At 42.7% G+C, this 6,629-nt stretch overlaps 1 pseudogene; it reads right to left on the bottom strand.

Annotated features, from left to right (window-relative positions):
- Positions 1–3,618: 3,618 nt before the first annotated feature.
- Positions 3,619–4,676, bottom strand: LOC106982412 (60S ribosomal protein L27-like; annotated as a pseudogene).
- Positions 4,677–6,629: the final 1,953 nt, after the last annotated feature.

Genomic DNA, 6,629 nt, shown 5'->3' with positions numbered 1-6,629 from the left:
CCATTAGACCCAATTTGGACTTCTCGCCCCCAGAAAGAAATGTGGCAAGAAAAAAAGCCGTGTTGTTTTAAGCCGCTCGGTTGGCAGTAATCTGTTATAGCAGCCCCAGGAAACTAATGCTGCTTCTCTGGGCCTCGTTTCACGGGTTCTAAGGGCAAAAACAGGAAGGTTTTGTGTATAGAGTCTCGTAAGGATTCACTGCGGACAGGCAGGGGGGCAGAGCAGCCGTGGCCGGGCAAGACAGAGACTCATACTTCCATACACACAGTATCTAAAAATAATTTAATATCGGGGCACCTGGGTGGCTCAGTTGGTTAAGCGTCCGACTGTGGCTCAGGTCATGATCTTGAGGTTCCTGGGTTCGAGCCCCGTGTCAGGCTTTGTGCTGACAGCTCAGAGCCTGGAGCCCGCTTTGGATTCTGGGTCTCCCTTTCTCTCTGCCCTTCCCCTGCTCGCACTCTGTCTCTCTCTGGCTCTCAACAACAAATAAATGTTAAAAAAAATTTTTTTTAAATAATTTAATATTTTAAAAAAATCAGAGTTGGTCATCATGGGAAAAATCAGGGTTTTGTCAGATGTCCTTATGGCTATCTTGTCATTTGGTATTGCTTTTATTTTGAGTCACATATTGGTGCAGGAGCCTACTAGTGATCTTAAATCCTAAAATTATAAATAATATTAGTTACAAACAATGATCATGGTAAATGTGTGTTGATGTGGTTATTTTGACCCAGGAACGCACACGGAAAAGAAAAGGAGAAGCCTGATCTTTCTGGGAGGGTGTGTGTACATATGTGTGTGTGTGTATAGACTGAGTTGTTTTGTTTTGTTTTGTTTAACCATGATCTGAACTGCCAGACATTTGAGGAAAATCTTTAACAGGAGAACGACCAAGATAAACAGAAAAATATTCCAGAGGCAACTTGGGCTGGGTCTTGAGGGATGACTAGGAGTTCACAGATGGGCTTTGAGTAGGACAAGCTGAGCGGGACGGGGAGAGGAAGGGGTGCCTGGGTCGGTGCCTCAGTCGGTGAGCATGACCTCACAGCTTGTGAGTTTGAGCCCCGCGTCAGGTTCTGTGCTGACAGCACAGAGCCTGGAGCCTGCTTCGGATTCTGTGTCTGTCTCTTTCTGCCCCTCCCCTGCTCTCTCTCTCTCTCTCAAAAATAAATAAACATTTAAAAAAAAAAAAAAAGGAGGGGGAGAGAAAGAAAGATGGGATTCCAGGGAGAGGGAGTAAGAGGAGCAAAAGTGAGGGGTAGACACGGCCAAAGGTCTGTTCTGGGTCCACTGTCAATGCCAGTGGGGTCCAAGGGTCCTCCCTAAAAGAAGAGTAGCAAGAAACAGAAAGATGGATGAAAGAAAAGCTGACCTGAATCTAGGCTGAGGGGCTTGGGCTCCATCCCAAAGGCAGTGGGGTCCCTGAAGGGTTTAAGCAAGGTTGTGATGTGAATTGATCCACACCCGGGCCCTCCAACTTAAACACATTTGCAATGAATACAAAGCCCATTTTTCTCATCATAGGCTCAAATCACTAGGAATGAAATCAAGGAAAATCATTACCTTCAATTACCTACAGTACCTATTGACTCTGGTATTAGAATACAGCCCCTGTAACGAAGACTCCCAAAAGACAGTGCCTTAGGAAATGGAAGTTTCTTTTTCTCCGCAGGCCATCCAGCGCCGGCTAGACGGGTTCTGCAGTCTTCGGGAAGCCCGAGTACGGCCAGGGTAGAAGTGTTGTCACGGTCAGGAGCACAGGTTCTGGTGCCAGACTGTCCAGGTTTAAGTGACGGGTCTGCCACTTCTGAGCTGCTGTGTCACCCTGAGCGTGCCATTTAATTTCTTTGTGCTTGGGTTTCGCCATCCGTAAAATGGGGATACTATCTATGAATCTGAGGGAGGGAGCATAATGTTTTGCCAAAGATGTCTATGCCCTAATCCCTAGAAATTGTGAACGTTATGTTATACGGCAAAAAAACAAAACAAAAACAAAACAAAACAAAAAACAAACTTGGCAGAAGTGATTAAGACTCTCGAGTTGGGGATATTATCCCGGACTGCTCCGGTGGGCCCTATGCAATCACGAGGGTCCTTAAAGGAAGGGGGCAGGAAATGGAAATCGTAATAGGAGATGCGATGATGGAAATGAGAGGCCATAGTGACATGAGAAAGGACTTGGGAGCCAAGGAATGCAGGTGACCCACTAGAAGCTGAAAAGACAAGGGAACAAATTCTCCCGAGTCTCCAGAAACAAGCAGTTTAGACGACACTTTGATTTTAAACTTCAGAACTCCAGATCTGTAAGGGAAAAAAATCTGTGTTGTTCTGAACCACCAAGTGTGTGGTATTTTGTTACAGCAGCTATAAGGTAATGAATACACATCCTCATTAGGTTAAAGCACCTAGAAAACCACCATGACTAGGGGTGCCTGGGTGGCTCAGTTGGTTAAGCATCTGACTTCCGCTCAGATCATGATCTCCTGGTTTGTGAGTTCAAGCCCCATGTTGGGCTCTGTGCTGACAGCTCAGAGTCTGGACCCTGCTTTGTTTCTCTGCCCTTCCCCTGCTCCCGCTCTGTCTCTCTCTCTCTCAAAAATAAATAAACATTAAAAAAAACTTTAATTACAAAAAAAAAAGACCTGTTAGAAAACATAGCTAGAATATGTCTAAGTGTTAGCTATTATTATTTACACCAAAACTCTTGGCCCGGGTCAGAGATGGCCAATCACATCCATATTCCAGCTAATGGACAGCCACATCACTTCTGTTTGCATCCAGTTGGTCTGAATTTGGTCACCTGATCCCAGGTAGCTGCAAGGAAGCCTGGGAAATATCCTGTTTCTCTGGATAGCCACGTGTCCAGGGAAACGCAGGGGTTCTGTGAAGGGAAGGAGGGGAGCTGGTTACTGAACTCACAGTGCCTGGCACCATGCCCAACTATGAAAGATGAGAAGTTTAGAAAGGTAACTTCCCTCCAGAGTTCGGTTGGATACGCATTTTCCAGCTTTTCTTTCTTAGGCCATTCATTTCATGAAATATCTCTTGACTCCCCACTGTGTAAGATGAGACATCCTTTATCACACCTGCCCTCCCTCCTCCTAAATCTTCTTGCTAAACCACTACATTTGCATCTAGTTCTGTATCCATAATTAAAATGTTCTGGTTTTGTGTGTTGTCTGTCTCTGGATTTCAAAAATTGAAAATCAATAAAGTGTTTTTAAAAAATATTGTGATTATGTAAACATTATTCTCTGCAGAGCTAACTAGCATCCGGGGACCCAGAGGGAAGGAACGGTAATCTTATGATTTAAATGCTGCTTGAAGGGAAATGCTCCAGGCTTCAAGTTCAAATGTATTTTCCTATACTCCCTCAGATACTCAAAGTCATGCTATATTTTAATTCACTTCATATCTGGACCACGACTTTCTTCTACGAGTTTTTGTTCTCCTGGAATTTCTAATTGCTTTTCTCTTTTCTTCTCGAGAAAAGAAACATATGCCTTTTTAATCAGGTCACTAAAATCTTCCAGCGTCTTAATCACATTATTTGTTGAATGAAGCCCATTTTCTTCTTAGAGACTTTTTCCTCCAAACCCGGACTTCCTGTTCTAATTTTGACTGATGGCTTTATGGACCTCTGGTATTCTATTCGTTGCACTTGTGGGTTAATTCTACTGTTTGGTGAATCTGTTACCTCTTACTTGGTGTTTACCTCTGTTTTGCTGGAGGATATCTTCAAATAACATTTTTAAAGGGGGGTGCATGGAAGGAAAGTCTTCTGAAGCTTTGCATGTCTGAAAAAGGTTTTAAATTTGTCCTTACTCTTACTGAGTGGGGACATCAACCCACAGGCTTCGCTTTAGGGCATGTGGAAAGGAGGCAGACAGGCAAGCCGGCACCCAGGTTCTCACCCCGGGCCAACATAAGGAGGGATTTATTCTAGATCGCCAACACTCTGAATAGGAATTCTGGTCCATTTGAAAAAGATTGCTCAATTTCTTTAGAAAGGACTTCTCTCTCACTGTTTAATCTACCCCCTCTCTGTATGTTCCTGACGTGTATGTGTTTGCAGGGGATTGTTGGTGGCCGAGGCTGGCTTGTTATTCGTTAAACAGGCCTTTCTTTGAATTATTTTCTAATTTTGGTGATTCTCATAACAGCATCTCTATTTTTGCCATATCTTCTTACTACCTGTATTAATATTTACTCTCTCTTTTTTTGGTATTTTTAATGACTGAAATGAACCAGATCTAAAACTACAGCTTCTGGAAGAACCATTTGTTTTTGCTGGTCTTGTACGTCTCCTCTCCTTGTACCTCTCGTACCTCTCTTCCTTGACCTTGGTCTCTTGTCAGGCTTTGCATTTAAGAGCAGGGTCTCTGAAGACATCCTTGTTGATGACAGTTTTGTCCAAGGGGATAGCCACAGAGTACCTTGTGGGCATGAGGTGACTGTAGTTCTAAACTTTCACAGAACACTTGATCTTTGACCTCTTGGTGATTTTCTTCTTGCTCATGGCAGCTGTCACTTTGCAGGGATCACGGGCAATTCCAGCCACCAGAGTGTGGCTGTAGGGACAGTCTGAGGTGCCGTCACCAATGTTCTTCATGATGACTGGAGTAGCGTCCAGCCAGGACCAGCCCAACATTTTCAGGTTACACAAACTTGCCCATCTCAACACCAGCCACTCAAGCCAACGGCAGACAGAATATTTACTTATGGTATGACTTTTGCTCAAACTGACTCTGCTAGTTATACCTATCAAATTGCATGTTTCATGTTAGAGTTCTATCTCTTGTTGTTTGTAATTAAATAGTTGTATTTTCTAATCTATATGCCTAGGGTTTTTTTACGTGTTTTTTTTTTTGTTTTTTTTGTTTTGTTTTGTTTTTTTTTTAGAGACAGAGTGTGAGTGGGGGAGGTGCAGAGAGAGGGAGACATAGAATCTGAAGCAAGCTCCAGGCTCTGAGCTGTCAGCACAGAGCCCCACGCGGGACTTGAACTCATGAACCAGGAGATGATTACCTGAGCTGAAGTCGATTGCTTAACAGCCAGATGCCCCCTATATACCCAGTTCTTAAGACAACAGAAGTTTAGGGGCACCTGGGTGGTTCAGTCAGTTAAACATCTGACTTTGGCTCAGGTTATGATCTCATGGCTCGTGAGTTCGAGCCCTGCGTTGGGCTCTGTGTTGACAGCTCAGAGCCTGGAGCCCGCTTCGGATTCTGTGCCTCCCTCCCTCACTCATACTCTGTCACTCTGTCTCTCTCTCTCAAAAATAAATAAACATTAAAAAAACAACAAAAGTTTTATTTACCACCAAATAGCATTCACAGCAATGGTGCATGTACCAAACTTTGGGAAATATTTCTTTAATTAATAATCATGTCGGTTACCCGTTAATCGATTGCCTGAGCTTTCTTTGCATTCCTGCCAAGGCCCTCCAAAGAGGTCTCCTTTCAATAGTGCCTCTCCTCCTTGGCTTGTTTCCGACATGCCAGGAAATCAAGTAAAAGAGTAATTATGGAAGGCAGAGTATCACTTTTGTTATTGGTGATGTAAAGTAATGGCTGTAAAGGCCTTAGCTTAGGGCGAGGGCTGTTAACTGAGCCTCCATCACTGCCTGGGGAAGCAGGTTGAGCCCTCCTTTCATAGGGAGTGGCTCACAGGCTCAGCCAAGCCTCTCCTGGCCACTCTTCGTGGCATGTGGATAGAACAATCAAGTATCTTGGGCTCAGGTACATGTTCAGAGAGCAGACAGTCCATATCTTATCCAAATTGCTCTAAAAAGTAGAAAGAGTGAAAATTACCCATTGTGTTTTGTGCAGCTAGTAAAAACTTAATATTAAACCGAGACTAGGAAGTTTCAGACCAGAAGATCTTAGATCAGTGAATTCTGGACATAGATTCAAACATCCTAACTGTATTTAGTATTTGTCAAACTAAATACAGCAATATATTTAAAAATGCATAAGGACCAAGTTGGGTTTATTCCAGGAATGCAAGAATAATTTCAACATTAGAAAATTATTATTTTAAGGCTCAACATTAACAGATTCAAAGACATAAAAAATCCTACAATCACATGAAACAGATGGGACAAAGTGCATTTGATAAAATTAAGCTGTTTATAAAAATTCTTGGCAAACTAGAAATAGGAGGGAACTTCCTTAATGTGATACATTGATAAGGAGTATCTTTCTAAAACCTGCAGTAAATGTATCACTTGATGGTAAAAACTTAAAGGCATTTCCTTTAAAGTCAGTAACCTAAAAAGGATGTTTACTACCTCTGCTTCTGTTCAGAGCTATACTGGATTCCCAAACCTGTGCTAGGAAGAAACAAAATGGTCATCATATATTTGTAGATCATATGATTGTTTACCTAGAAAATGGAAGAGATTCTACAGACCAGCTATTAAAATCATCGGGAAGATTCATATTGAGAGTTTCCTTGGGTCGGTTGCATTTCTGGATGCTTTGCAAACAGAGGCACTAACTGACCTTTGGTTTGGGACTTTTGTTTTTGTTTTTTGGGGTTTTTTTTGGACAATCTCTTCAAAGATGTTTGTTTGTCGACCATCTTTGGAATACAGAGTAAATCTCTTCCTCCGGAGCAGAAGGCAG

This window comes from Acinonyx jubatus, chromosome C1 (genome assembly GCF_027475565.1).
Source record: "Acinonyx jubatus isolate Ajub_Pintada_27869175 chromosome C1, VMU_Ajub_asm_v1.0, whole genome shotgun sequence".
Lineage (NCBI taxonomy): Eukaryota > Metazoa > Chordata > Mammalia > Carnivora > Felidae > Acinonyx > Acinonyx jubatus.
This window is presented reverse-complemented; position numbering and strand designations above follow the sequence as displayed.